Source organism: Anthonomus grandis, chromosome 3 (genome assembly GCF_022605725.1).
Source record: "Anthonomus grandis grandis chromosome 3, icAntGran1.3, whole genome shotgun sequence".
NCBI lineage: Eukaryota > Metazoa > Arthropoda > Insecta > Coleoptera > Curculionidae > Anthonomus > Anthonomus grandis.
This window is the reverse complement of record NC_065548.1, coordinates 2,897,523-2,911,422: the sequence shown is the minus strand read 5'-3', so window position 1 is coordinate 2,911,422 and position 13,900 is coordinate 2,897,523. Positions and strand designations below refer to the sequence as shown.

The following is a 13,900-nucleotide window of genomic DNA, read 5'->3' as shown; positions in this document are numbered from 1 at the left end:
CGAGATATCGCATTTTTAGAGCCCATTTTTAGACTCGAAAACGAGGTCGAAAAGTGACTTTTTCCGAATTTTCAAAGTGCTGTCATTCGCTTATATCTGCTTGAATCTCATTATAACCCGGTATTTTCGTGATGTAGATGATGAGAGGAAGCCGCTGGTATAGTTAGTTCGATTTTGAAAAAAATCAATTTTTGGTGAAAAAATTCGATACGGGGGGGTATACCCGAAAAATGAAAAATATCAAACTTTGGAGATCGATTTCTCGGCTTCTATGAGTACTATCGGAAAAATTCCAACGGTTTTGTTTTAGTTTAGTCCTTCTGAATTCAACGAGACCATCCGCAAGGTCGTAGCTCTTATATTAGCCGAGATATTGCATTTTTAGAGCCCATTTTTAGGCTCAAAAACGAGGTCGAAAAATGACTTTTTCCAAATTTTCAAAGTGCTGTCATTTGCTTATATCTGCTTGAATCTCGTTATAACCCGGTGTTTTCGTGATGCGGGTGATACGAGGAAACCTCTGGTATAGTTAGTTCAATTTCGAAAAAAATCAATTTTTGCTGAAAAATTCGATACGGGGGGGTATACCCGAAAAAATGAAAAATATCAAACTTTGGAGATCGATTTCTCGGCTTCTATGAGTACTATCGGAAAAATTCCAACGGTTTTGTCTTAGTTTAGTCCCTCTAAATCCATCGAGACCATCCGCAAGGTTGTAGCTCTTATATTAGCCGAGATATCGCATTTTTAGAGCCCATTTTTAGGCTCGAAAACGAGGTCGAAAAGTGACTTTTTCCGAATTTTCAAAGTGCTGTCATTCGCTTATATCTGCTTGAATCTCATTATAACCCGGTGTTTTCGTGATGTGGGTGATACGAGGAAACCGCTGGTATAGTTAGTTCGATTTCAAAAAAAAATCAATTTTTGCTGAAAAATTCGATACGGGGGGGCATACCCAAAAAATGAAAAATCTCAAAGTTTAGAGGTCAATATCTCGGCTTCTATCAGCACTATTGGGAAAATTCCAACGGTTTTGCCTTAGTTTAGTCCCTCTAAATCCAACGAGACCATCCGCAAGGTCGTAGCTCTTATGTTAGCCGAGATATCGCATTTTTAGAGCCTATTGTTAGGCTCAAAAACGACGTCGAAAAATGACTTTTTCCGAATTTTCAAAGTGCTGTCATTCGCTTATATCTGCTTGAATCTCGTTATAACCCGGTGTTTTCGTGATGTGGGTGATACGAGGAAACCGCTGGTATAGTTAGTTCGATTTCGAAAAAAATCAATTTTTGCTGAAAAATTCGATACGGGGGGGTATACCCGAAAAATGAAAAATTCCAAACTTTGAAGGTCGATATCTCGGCTAATGTCAGCACTATCCAGAAAATTCCAACGGTTTTATCTTAGTTTAGTCCCTCTAAATCTAACGAGATCATCCGCAAGGTCGTAGCTCTTATATTAGCCGAGATATCGCATTTTTAGAGCCCATTTTTAGGCTTAAAAACGAGGTCGAAAAGTGACTTTTTCCGAATTTTCAAAGTGCTCTCATTCCCTTAGTTCTGCTTGAATCCCGTTATAACCCGGTGTTTTCATGATGTATGTGATACGAGGAAGCCGCTGGTATAGTTAGTTCGATTTTGAAAAAAATCAATTTTTGGTGAAAAAATTCGATACGGGGGGGTATACCCGAAAAATGAAAAATATCAAACTTTGGAGGTCGATATCTCGGCTTCTATCAGCACTATTGGGAAAATTCCAACGGTTTTGTCTTAGTTTAGTCCCTCTAAATCCATCGAGACCATCCGCAAGGTTGTAGCTCTTATATTAGCCGAGATATCGCATTTTTAGAGCCCATTTTTAGGCTTAAAAACGAGGTCGAAAAGTGACTTTTTGCGAAATTTCAAAGTGCTCTCATTACCTTAGTTCTGCTCGAATCTCGTTATAACCCGGTGTTTTTGTGATGTGGGTGATACGAGGAAGCCGCTGGTATAGTTAGTTCGATTTTGAAAAAAATCAATTTTTGGTGAAAAAATTCGATACGGGGGGGTATACCCGAAAAATGATAAATTCCAAACTTTGGAGGTCGATATTTCGGCTTCTATCGACACTATCTAAAAAATTTCAACGGTTTTGTTTTAGTTTCATCCTTCTGAATTCAACGAGACCATTCGCAGGGTCATAGCTTCAACATTAGCTGAGATATGGCATTTTTCGAGCCCATTTTTAGGCTCGAAAACGAGGTCGAAAAGAGACTTTTTCCGAATTTTCAAAGTGCTCTCATTCCCTTAGTTCTGCTCGGATCTCGTTATAACCCGGTGTTTTTGTGATGTATGTGATACGAGGAAGCGGCTGGTATAGTTAGTTCGATTTTTAAAGAAATCAATTTTTGGTGAAAAAAATCGATAATACCCAAAAAATTAAAAATACCAAACTTTGAAGGTTGATATCTCGGCTTCTATGGGCACTATCGGGGAAACTTTAACGGTTTTAACTTATTTGCGTCCTTCTGAATCAAACGAGACTATCCGCAGCATCGTAGCTCTTACATTAGTCGAGTTATCGCATGTTAAGACTTTCGACTCATCTTAATACTTTCCGATTTTTCAAAGTGTTCTCATTCGTTTAGTTCTGCTCGAATAATTCCGTTACTTAATATTAATTTATCAAAAATATTTTTTAAGTTTTTTTACGCACTAGTGCCTAAAGTAATTGACTGATTTTCTGTATGTTTTCTTTGGCAGTAGAAAAAATTTTTTTGTATGTTACACGTGTGTAAAACCTCCTTTTTTTATTCACGGGAATTTTTTTACACACATCATTTTACACGCTTGTTTTATAAATAACTATTTTGAGTTTTCTTTTATGATTTCTACAAACAAACATTTCCGAAAATAATTTTTTTATGCATAGATAATAAATAAATTATGACAAACAAATGTCACTGGTACCCAATCAAAGTAACTGTCCAAAAAAAAAGTTTGGCTTGTCCATCGCTAAACGATGATAATATTTATCAAATAAATTAAGCCATATTAATATTTGATCGATTCGAAACAAAAATACTAACATGTCTGTTTTCTTTTTCTTTTCCTGTTAACCAAAAAAACAAAAACAAAAAAAAATTGGGTCCGAAAGAGCTTTAAAGAAGGTGCTAACCATCCCCCCACACTGACCACTCTACTCGTCACTACTCCCCCAAACTGTCCAAACAGTCGAACTAACCCCAGTGGAACCCACATTTTTTCGAAGGGGGAACCATTCACGCCCGCCATTTTGCTAGACTACTTTGGGGGTAGCGGTATGTCGTATATTAACTACTACATCACTAACCATATTTAGTAGAACCCTCCGAAATTTCATCCAACTAATTCTATGATGATTTTCTTTTTTTTTAATAAACGATGGAGTTTCGGTGGGTAGGTTTACTAACATCTTGTATGTACGTTGTACCACTGTTCTATATTATTAATTATTATTAATATCACTACTTGTATTATTAGGTCACTTAAATTTATTTACAGCAAGTAATCTTAACATATGTTTCTTATGTTGTATGGGTGCATTTTTTTGGGTCTTCATAGGATTTAAAAGGATTTTTTTACATTTTTTTGTATTAAAAAAATGGGACTAGTCCATAGTACATTATGATTGCATATTCTTGGATTTTTATGTAATTTAATATATAAACAATTTAATAACTAGGGAGAGATGTGAAAAATATGCATTTTTTTGAACATCAAATATTTAGAAGAATTTTTTTCAGTTTATTGCAGTGACGTTTTTTGAACGACTTTTTTTTGAAAAAAGTAATTTATGAAACAAATCCTTATTTTTAAGAAGTTTATGTGAATATTCACCGTTTCCTTCATTTTAAATTAATTTATTATATGAGGGGTTCCATTCCAAAACTTGCCTTCTCCATATTGTGGAAAATTTCACAATTAGCAAAAAACGTTTTAGAAGATTTTCAAATACAAATTTAATATGTATGGATTTACTATAATCATTTGTGTGCTAATTTTAGCATTCATTTAAATCCTGTTTGTTTATTTTCCAAAAAATTTATTAAAACAATATGGACAAGACAAGTTTTGGCACAAAAAAGTACAGCAATTGACTGATCTTATTTTTTTTATTAAAAAAAGATAATATTATTTAAAAAATCGTAATTTCTTAAATTCTTAGCAAAATATCTTCTTCCACTCCTCTTTCGCAAAATTCATTATTTTCAGTTTCTTCGTCCATTCTGCCAATGTTTTTCTCCTGTTCCTCGAAGAAATTTTTATAAAATTCTAAATCATTTCTCCCCATCCAATCTTCCCCATAATGAGCAACTAGTAACTTTTTGACGTTGTTGAATGTTACCCACTTTTATTTAATTCAATCGTTTTCATTCACGTTTAAAAATTGTCTTGGATTCTCCAACATCACCGTTGTAGTGTTCTTCGCCTCTAACTGTTATTTTATCACCATTTTTCTCAATAACAAAAATCCGAAAAGGATTGTTATTAAGAAAAATGGTTCGAGGGTGCGTTTGATAAAATAAGCCAGCCGCTAAAATTGGATAGATTTTCAACATGCTTGTCAGAAGAATTGTACACATGAGTGTGCAGTCCGCGGGGACTGGTGCTATCACCGCTACTGTGGACATGGTTTTCGAAAGTCTTATGATCACTAAAACACAATAGCCTACGCGAATGACATTTTGCAAACGGATAAATTTGAAAAATCGATTTGCAGACGACTGCAGGCGGCTCTTCAATTTATAGAAATATGGTGTGTGGAATATACCCTATACATTAATCTTGAAAAGACTGAGGGGTTTGCCATTCACCAAAAAGAGGAAAATACTCTCTTCTGGCCCCAAGGTACAATGGCAGCTTACTAGTAATCGGAAGTAAAGTACCCTAGCTCTTACACTCGTCAGCAAACTAAATTGAACTCTCACATTACAAAAAGAGTACAAAAAGCATATATATTTCTTACGGGCCGTGTAGACGCATAATTGGCCTGGGGCTTCTTTGCCAGGGTGATTATATCATAAGACTTATGTATGGGGCTATAAAGTGGATTAGGTCACTATTCGTCAAAGAATGGCTTGCCTCAACATGGTGGGAGACCTCCAAAGACCTCCAAAGACCTCCAATGCTAGCATTAGGCACTGTGTAAAATGTCATTCAAACCGAAATAAACGGCTTAACTTTGCAGCAGAACAAATAACCCATTTTTCCATTAGTAACTGATTTTTCACACAGACTGCAGATAGGGGGTTTGTGCGCTGTCAAGACCACGCCTCACCTAGTGGTGCAGTAATGCCATTGCACCTTCGTGGAAGCTTCTTCCAAAAACATAATAGAAGTCGGCTGGATCATGGGGCACAACCACAGCAAGGGTAATAGAACCACTGACTTCCTTGCCAAGAGGGTCGTCGCTCTTTAATTAGTAGGGCCAGAGCACATCGCCGATCTGATCATGGCGAATATCAAAGAATTAATACTCAAGCACCTAAATGCGACCTAGAATCATAAAAAGATGGCGCCAAATCTCGATGACAGTATGATCTCAAAAAACAGGCAAGAGCCAAGATGCTAGCCCGGAAGTAACAGTGCAAATAAGCAAGAGGGAAAATTTCGTTAAGGAGATTCATGCTCACACGGGCCGCGTAGCTTGTGGCTCCATCTTGTTGAAATAACGTATCATCATTCAGTTCATGTTCGCGAAGCCGAGGAATAAAGAATATTCGTAATATTTCCGAGTAGCGCTCCGCATTCACGGTAACGGCTTGACCCTTTTATTTTCAAAAAAGAATGGGCCTACTGATTTCTGTTGAGGACATTACACACCAAATTGTTACCTTGGCCGATTGGAGAGGCTTTTGATGGATTTCTTGAGCGTTTTCATCGCTCCAACATCTAAAATTTTGCTTGTTAACGAAGCCGGAGAGATGGAAATGCGCCTCATCGCTCATCCAGAGCAACGTGTGAAGTTCGTCGTTTTCTTCCATCATTTCTAAAAGCGTTTCACAAAAGTGCCGTCGAAGAGCGAAATCGTTTTCATTTAGAGCCTGAACCACTTGAATTTTGTAGGGGTGATAGTGTAAATCTGACTTTAAGATCCTTCGGAGACTCCTGTCTGCAATTCTAAGCCCAGTACTGTGTTTACGCGCTGATGTCCGAGGACTTCTTGTCATAGCCATTCTTGGACGTTCAATATTCGCAGGAGTTTTTACTGATCTCGCACTGCCACCTCTTCCGTTTCTCGTTTTACCGATGTTTTTAAAGTTTTTTACCCATAACTTTATTGAGGCACGGGCCAAGACTGCACACCTTTCAGATACTCCTTTGCAACTTCCTTCCAAGATTTGACACCAGAATCTGTTAAATTAATGACGGTTTCTCTTTCCTTAAAGATATCGATATACGTGTTGGGGTTTGTGATTTCACTAAGTTTTCTTAATTTTTTTTCGATGATTCCAAATACACGATGGTCCGATGGTAGGAATGAATGACTTCTAATGGGAAAAACCAGCTCGATTTCACCAATATGGGGCGGTGCGACATTCCCCAAGAAGTAAATGCACATTGCAACCATTGTGGAGTTTCTGTTTTGCCCTCCGCAGCCATCTGCACACAATCTTATTTTGCTGTAACCCGACAAATTTATGAGATCTGATAGGCAATGAAAAACAGCTGAGGCAATTTCGTTCGAGGCCTTATGGAACTCGCGTTCCATCCAGGTGTATAAGAACACGTTATAATTTTGTAATTTAGTTTTTGAGGAACCCTTAACAATGATGGTAAAGTTATAGGTGTAGAGCTGGCGGCTATAATACATACTAGGTACATTTTTGAAATTAAATTCTACTTAGCAAATAGAAAACATACGGGAAGGGAAATTATTAAATAAAACTGTACTTTTTGGATGATTTTAAATGAAAGCATTTCAAATTTTTCGGATTTATTGGAATATTATTGGATTTATCAACGAATGATGGTTTTCTTTTTTTTTTGGCTTTTAATTATTCATTTTTCTTAAATTTCAAGTTGGAAAATTCATAATTTGAAAAACTTTGAAATTTTCCAAAATGTCACTTCAACGAACTCCATATTCTATGAACAGCTCTTCTAAATATTAAAATTGTTGTAAAAATTCCTTTTTTGAATATTAAATTAAATAGATATCCAGCAATAAAAATAATATTAAAAAAAAATTAAATTTAAATCCTTTTTTCCTGAAGATCCCCTTCCAAATGACGAAATGTCAATTACGTGTACTCAAAAATAAATTGAAATTTTTCAAATCAATTTTACAATCCAAAAAATTCACTGTATTAAACTAGTTCAGGGGTCTCTTTTATTTTATAACAGTCGACGTTTCTCCCCATATTCTAGCTATATGGATCTAGCATAATCTGCTAATCGAGATTAATACGTGAATACGTAATAACGTGAACGATTTCTTAAAGAAAAATTACAAGTTTTGAAGTATTTAGCACTAAAGTTAAAGCGGTTTTTTTTTAATAACAGTCAACGTTTCTCCCCATATGCTAATATCTTCAGGACTACTACTACTACTACTAAACCGGAATAATGTGAACCCTGAAGTAATAATTACCTTTCAATAAAACAAAATAAATAAATAAGTTGTTCTAGAAATTGCATTTTTTCAAAAAAAAAGTGAATTTTTTTAAAATGTCTTTACAATTTAAAAAACTTACTGCATTGAACTGATTCAAAGGTCCTGGCTTTTAAATATTATAAAATATTTAACACTGGCCGAGTCCTGAAGATGACTTAATAAAAGGCGAAACGTCGCTTGGAAAACCTTCAATAGCATAAAAAACAATATAATTTTTTGCAAGTAACTTAATTAACACATAATACAATTATTTTTGTGACACAAATAGGATATAAAATTAAAAAAGACATAATTAAAAGGAACGCATTGGCGTTAATTTAGAAAATGAAAAATTAAATTGTACGCCACTGATTTTTTTGTAAATTTTCCAATTTAATAAGTAATGTTTAAAAAAAAACTTGCAGTGGCTTGCATTTAAAAATGAAATAAAATTTATATATATTTTTTTTATCGTACGCCAATGTTTTTGTACTATTAAAGTGACTAGTGCCGTGCGTTTGAAATATGAAAAAAAAAATTGTAATTTTTTGAATTTGTACCGCCACTGATTCTTCGGGAATTTTCAAATTTGATTTACGATTTTTCAAAAGAAAAACATTTTTTCTAAAAAAACTTTTAGTGGCGTGCGTTTAATTTTTTTTTATGTTTTTTTTTTTTTGTTGAGTTGTACGCCTCTGGTTTTATTTTGCATCCGCTTGAAAATTTGATTTTTTTTTGATTTTCTTAAATTGTTCGCCACTGGTTTCTTTGTACATTTTTCGATTTTTTTTTATAATTTACAATTTCCAAAAAAAAAAAAATTACAAAATATCCTCAGTGGCGTGCGTTGAACTATTGAAAAAATAAATATTTTCTGAAAATTTCTTCTTAAATTATACACGAAGGGTTTTGTAATTTGATTTATCAACCCAGCCCTCTCTTCTCTTTTTTTGTCCACAGTGGCGTGCGTTACTTTTTTTTTAATTTTCCTAAATTTGACTGACATCTCTGATTTTATTTATTTACGTTTGAAAAATTGATTTTTTTTTTGTACGCCACTGATTTTTTTGTAAACAACTACAATTGTTAAAAAAAAATTTTTTTTGTTTTTTCTTGGATTGTACGCCACTGGTTTTTTTGTACATTGTCCAATTTAAGAAAAGAATTAAAATAAACGCAGTAGCGTATATTCAACTGATTTTTTCTAAGTTTTCCCGATTTTTCTTTGATTGATTTACGATTTTCCAAAAAAAAAATTTTTTTCAAAATATCCTCAGTAGCGTGCGTTGAACAATTAAAAAAATAAATATTTTCCGAAAATTTTTTCTTGAATTGTACACGAACGGTTTGGTAATTTAATTGATCAAGCTACACCTCTCTTCTCCTTCTTTTTTGTCTACAGTGGCGTGCGTTACTTTTTTTAAAATTTATTTTCGTTTGAAAAAATATTTTTTTTATTGTACGCCACTGATTTTTTGTAAACATCTACAATTATTGTTCAAAAAAAATTTTTTTTTTGTTTTTTCTTGGATTGTACGCCAATGATTTCTTAATTTATTAACCCACCTTTCTCTTCTTCCTTTTTTGTCTACAGTGACGTGCGTTACTTTTTTTTTTTAAATTTTCCCAAATTTGACTGACATCTCTGATTTTATTTATTTACGTTTGAAAAATATTTTTTTTTTATTGTACGCTACTGATTTTTTGGAAAGCATCTATAATTGTTCAAAAAAGATTTTTTTTTTCTTAGATTGTACGCCACTGGTTTTTTGTACATTTTCCAGTTAAATTTGTAATTTAAAAAAATAATTGAAATGAACACAGTAGCGTCCATTTAACTGATTTTTTCTAAATTTTTTTCAATATTTTTTATTAATTTACAATTTTCAAAAAAAAAATTGTCAAAATATCCGCAGTGGCGTGCGCTGTGGAATTAAAAAAATAAATATTTTCTGAGAAAATTTTCTTGAACGGTTTGGTAATTTAATTGATCAAGCAACACCTCTCTTCTCCTTCTTTTTTTGTCCACAGTGGCGTGCGTTACTTTTTTTTTTTAATTTTCCTAAATTTAACTGACATCTCTGATTTTATTTATTTACGTTTGAAAAATTGATTTTTTTATTGTATGCCACTGATTTTTTGTAAGCAACTACAATAATTGTTAAAAAAATTTTTTTTTTGTTTTTTCTTGGATTGTACGCCACTGGTTTTTTTGTACATTTTCCAATTTAAGAAAAGAATTAAAATGAACGCAGTAGCGTGTACTTAACTGATTTTTTCTAAATTTTCCCGATTTTTCTTTGTAATTTATAATTAGTAATTTAAAAAAAGAATTGAAATGAACACAGTAGCGTCTATTTAACTGATTTTTCTAAATTTTTTTCAACTTTTTTTAATTAATTTACAATTTTCAAAAAAAAAAAATTGTCAAAATATCCGCAGTGGCGTGCGTTGTGGAATTGAAAAAATAAATATTTTCTGAAAAATTTTTCTTCAACGGTTTGGTAATTTAATTGATCAAGCCACACCTCTCTTCTCCTTTTTTTGTCTACAGTGGCGTACGTTACTTTTTTTTTCATTTATTTACGAATGAAAAAATATTTTTTTGTTTTTCTTGGATTGTACGCCAATGATTTTTTAATTCATTAACCCACCTTTCTCTTCTTCCTTTTTTGTCAACAGTGGCGTGCGTTACTTTTTTTTTAATTTTCCTAAGTTTGACTGACATCTCTGATTTTATTTACTTACCTTTAAAAAATTCATTTTTTTTATTGTATGCCACTGATTTTTTGTAAACTTCTACAATTATTAAAAAAAAAATTTTTTCTTGGTTTGTACGCCAATGATTTTTTAATTCATTAACCCAACTTTCTCTTCTTCCTTTTTTGTCTGCAGTGGTGTACGTTAAATTCATGCATGCGTTCCATCAAACTGTACGCCACTGTTTTTGTGTAAACTTCTTTATTCACATTATTTAAAACTAGCATTAAATACGTGTGCAGTGGCGTACGTTTACAATTTAATTAAAAAACATATACAGGTCTAAACCATTCCTGGCCCAAATATACATATTATTTCTTTAGCATAATGTGCACCACTGATTTCAGTTATATTTCACCCCTTTAGATACACACAAATTTTATATCAGATGCAATAATTAAAGTCATAAACGAATGCCAAATTCTATCCCCACTTAAATCCAAACGAACACTAAAAAGAGAAGCAAATATATAGTTATACCTACTAAACAACTGTAGCTAGAATTTATACACAAACTTGGTACTGAACACTAAAATCAACCTAACAGCGATCTGAATTTATTGCAAATTGTTGAAAATGTAATTTTCAACAATAATTCCTTTTTCCCGTATATTTTCTAATTTGTTAAGTAAAATTAATTTAAAAAACGTCAAAAATTTAAATAGTCCTGAGGATGCTAGAATATATTGAGAAACGTCGATTACTATAAAAAAAACTTTGAACCAAGATTTTTTTTTTAAATGCCATTTCTGGATCTTGGTGCCAAACACCCAAAAACTATTTCTTTTAATAAAAATTAATTATCACTTCATGGTTAATGTTATTTTGGATTAGTAGGCCTGAAGATGTCGGCATATAGAGAGAAACGTCGACTGCCATAAAAAAGGTTTTTGAACAAGTTCAATTCGTTGAATTTCTTAGACTGTAAAGGCATTTGGTAAAATTAATTTTTTTGAATAAAAATTTATAATCACTCCGTGGTTTCATTATTTCATTCTGGTATGATTCGATTTAAGCTTGAAATTAATTTACAAAATTAATTCAAAATGGTTAATTAATTCTAATTTTCGAAAGTATTTGCAATGAGCACTTATTTGCCTTGATAAATGTAAAAAAATAAGAGTTTTTTTTATATAAAATCAGAAATATCCATTGCTCTTGCTAATTTCAAAAAAAATACCCAAAAATTCAATTTAAATGTCATATATAAATACAAACAGAAGATCCAAAAAGTTGCCCTTTACTTTAAATCTTCTCTCGACACCATTATTATGTTAAGATTATATTTATATACATAAATGTACATCGAAATTACTATACTATATACAGCCCAGGTCTTACTGTGCATTTTAATATGATTAATAAACAGGCGAGACAGGTGCTGCTATCAGATCATCTTATTTGATAAATGTTGGTAAAGTATAACGTTTTATTATAAATTATAAGAATCTCTGTTTACTTTGCGAACGTCATACTAAAAATTGTAGTATTAAAAGACTAATATAACATTTACTAATACTTTAAAAAGTACAAAAGATATTTGAGTGCCAATCAACAAAAAAAAAAACAACTTGTATCGAATATTGGTGAGGAACGTTTTGTAATTGTTAAGACTCACTATATCCTTAATGGAGTCTTTATTTTACCTACTAGAAAGGTAGGTATTTTGATGTTATACAAGGAGACTTAAAACGTATGTTGTCATATAGTAAGTATAGGGTTTATTTCTCAATTTTTATAGAAAAAGAAGCTGAAGGCCAAAAAAAATTCGATGGTGACGTTCACCTTTCATTTTAATCGATAATTTCCGTCCCGTTTGACGCAATTTCGAAAAGCAATATCAAAATAAATACTCGATAATTCGTGTGCAATAAAACGTTGATCTGTTTTATGTTTTTATTTTTTAAATTTATTAGAATGCGAGTTCCCTTTTATTTTATTGGACGCTATAAGCAATTATACAAAAAATTGAGCTAAAGGTACAAATTTACAAGAATTTATTGATATTTTTAGGTGCACTTATTGCTATTTATTAATAAAATATTGGGGAATGTCGTATTAGGGTGATAAACCCACTCGGAATGACGTGCAATCTCATTGTTAAGGGCCTGTTAATAATAAATTAGCTAGTAAGGGACGTTGTTGACTCTTATTTTCTCAAATATCCAACGTTTCAACGTCGCCCCACGCTGTTATTGTATTGAATATAGTATATTATTATTACATTGTACTTATAGTTTTTAACTGATTGATCGAATAAATAATACAGGCCTTATATAATCCTGTATATAGTCCATTTGAATATTAGATTTTATTTTTTATTATGGCATTTCAATTTGATTTGAGGTGCCCCCCTCTCACTTTTTAAAGGGATCATATTGACAGTAAAGCACACAAAAAAAAATTGTTTATTTAAGTTTATTAAATGTGTCATATTATTATTATTATATATAATATTATATATTAGGTATTGATTGGAAAGTGGCGTACCTAAGTGCCTTATAATTTTTTAGGAATAAATTGACCGTTTGAGTCTTTTTTTTTTTGAGATTTATTTTTTAGAATTTGTAGGAAAATGTATTTAATGTTACTCAATGTCTTAATTAATGCTAGTTTGCACAAACAATAAATTAAATAAATCGTAGTATTTGTGTTATTTTTGTTGTTTTATTGATTGATCCCATTATAGACTATTTTCGATACCGCAGGTAAGTATTAGGGACATTTTCTGCTTCAACAGTCTTTAAAAAAATTTACTACGTCAAAATAAAATGGTTCCATTTAACTTGAGACATCCCAATATCTCGAAAACTAAACATGTATCCAGAAAATGTTTCATGTGACGTTTGAATGATTTCCAGAGGGCCATAAAATGACGTCATTGGTTTGACCTTGAGTGGACGTCTTGAAGCTCAAATGAAGGTCAACTTCACTTTTTTGCATAGAAACCTTTATTTTTTTTAATAGTATCGGATTTAACGTTAAAAAATAAGTTACTTTCATCTGACACTTTTTTACATGCGACCTCTCCTTTTCAAGATATTAATTCTTGATTCTTTTACGAATTTTTTTCTTGACAATGACATTTGGCCTTGTAGATAGTATCTGATGATCTATCAAAAGGAGTTAAAGTATCTTATGATACAATTTTATTATCAACAGAATCGAAAACTTGAAAATAAAACGTACAAAGTTCAAATAAAAGAAATTGAAACAAAAAAAGTCAGAAAATTATTTCAATAAATGTTCAAAGTGTTAACCTTCCGCCTATATACATTTTCGACTCGCTTTCTAAACGATCGATGAACAGAGTGCAGTATCTGTGGAGTTATCTGCCCGCAAACCTCCGTGATTCGCAGCTTCATATTTTCGGGAGTCGTTGGTGGATCGCGATATACGATCTCCTTCAAATAACCCCATAGAAAAAAATCTGGCGGCTAGTGGACTGCTCCACCGCGACCTATCCAACGTCCATTGAAGTCACGATCCAACACTTGGCGCGCAACGCGTGAATGATTTGCAT

At 32.3% G+C, this 13,900-nt stretch overlaps 1 protein-coding gene across 1 annotated transcript in view; it reads left to right on the top strand.

The window, feature by feature from the left end:
• LOC126734108 (protein held out wings) overlaps positions 1 to 13,033 on the top strand; it is a 162,888-nt gene extending 149,855 nt beyond the window's left edge. Inside the window, exon 9 of the mRNA XM_050437633.1 lies at positions 3,136 to 13,033. The gene's annotated coding sequence lies outside the window, so the exon portion shown is untranslated. The remainder of the gene's footprint in view (positions 1 to 3,135) is intronic.
• The last annotated feature ends 867 nt before the right edge of the window (positions 13,034 to 13,900 follow it).